A 1,653-nucleotide genomic window follows, 5' to 3' on the forward strand; every position below is an offset into this window, starting at 1 on the left:
AGCCAAAGTTAGATGCTCAACCACTGAGCTACCCAGGTGCCCCTGATTTTTGAAATGTAAATGATAAAGGATTTTCTTTGTATTTGTTCTACTCACTTGGGTATTGCTGAACTTCTTAGGTCAATAAGCTGATACTTTGAATAATATTTAGAAATAATTTTGGTCCCATGTTTTTTTAAAGAACATTCTTTCTGCTCAATTCTCTCTCTTGTCTCTTTCTGGGACTCCAGACTATTGTGTTACACTTCTACTATTTCACAAATCATTAAGGTTATTTTCATTTCTTTCAATTTTTTGTGATTCAATTTGGATAATTGAATAGAATATTTATCTCCTGAAACTTCCTATCATTTCATCCATTTGTATCCATCCAGAGATGCTTTAACATATTTATCATAGTTATTTAAAAATCTTGCCTGCTAATTATAATATATGGATTGCTACTGTTTCTACTGACTATTTTCTCTTGATTTTGGGTTAAAATTTCCTACTTCTTCATGAGTCTAATAATCTTTTTATTGTACATTCAATATTGTGGATATTACATTGTGGAAACTCTGGTTTAGTTATCTTACTCCAAAGAGGGTTGAGTTTTGTTTTAGATGGCAGTTAAATTGCTAGTGGATCACTTTGTTTCTGTGGTGACTTCATTCAGGCTCTGGTATAGCAGGACTATTTTTCTCTTAATCTTAGGATTTAGCTCTTAGTCTTGAATAGAGGATGTAGCAATACTAAGGTGATGAGAACAGATACTACACTTGATCTTAGCCAAAAGGCTGAGAAGTGATAGTTCTTAGTCTTGGGATAGAATTCTTACTACTAAGATATGGCCCTTCTGGGGTTTCACTGGAAAACTAGGGTTCTCTAAACTGGTGGTATTAAACTTCAGACTCTGTCTCCTTAGTATCAGACAGCTATTGAAATCTCTCCAAGGACCTTTAGGTTGTAGCTTTATGCTGGATTTCTTGGATTCTTTCCCTGAACATGTCCAGTTCAGAGTTATCCAAGGGTTTGAAGAGAATTTTTACACAGATTTTGTGATTCCTCCACTGTGACTCCCTCCTTTCCAAGTTTTCCCTACTTAAATGTCCAGCTGCTTTGGTAGCCCTAAACTCTGATCTCTGACTTTGCTAAGTAGGACAGATGTTTCCTGCTCGAGCTCTATTTCCATTCACCATACCATACCATCCTTAAGGAAAAGATTGGGTAAATACAGATCTAATCTAGTGTGTCTTCCTTCTTTTAAAGGTCAAATCCCCTAGAGTTTCCGCCTGTCCAAACTGCTCTCCAGTGCCTTCAAAGAATTTCTTTTAAAAAATATTTTATGTAGGGGCAGCTGGATGGCTCAGTCAGTTAAGTGTCTGCTGTAAGCTCAGGTCATGATCCCAGAGTCCCAGGATCGAACCCCATGTCAGGTTCCCAGCTCAGTGGGGAATCTGCTCCTCCTCTCCCTTGTGCTCTCTCTCTCTCTCATTCTCTCAAATAAATAAAATCTTAAAAAATATTTTGTCTATAGTCTTTAATTATCAACAGGAGGACTAATCTAATATCCCAACATATCACTGGGAGAGGGATTTTTTTTTAAAGATTCTTTATTCATTCGTTCATGAGACACACACACACACACACACACACACACACACACACACACAG

At 36.9% G+C, this 1,653-nt stretch overlaps 1 pseudogene; it reads right to left on the reverse strand.

Annotated features, from left to right (window-relative positions):
• Positions 1-689: 689 nt before the first annotated feature.
• On the reverse strand, positions 690-788 carry LOC121492308 (annotated as a pseudogene).
• Positions 789-1,653: the final 865 nt, after the last annotated feature.

The sequence above is a fragment of the Vulpes lagopus genome, chromosome 5 (assembly GCF_018345385.1).
Source record: "Vulpes lagopus strain Blue_001 chromosome 5, ASM1834538v1, whole genome shotgun sequence".
NCBI lineage: Eukaryota > Metazoa > Chordata > Mammalia > Carnivora > Canidae > Vulpes > Vulpes lagopus.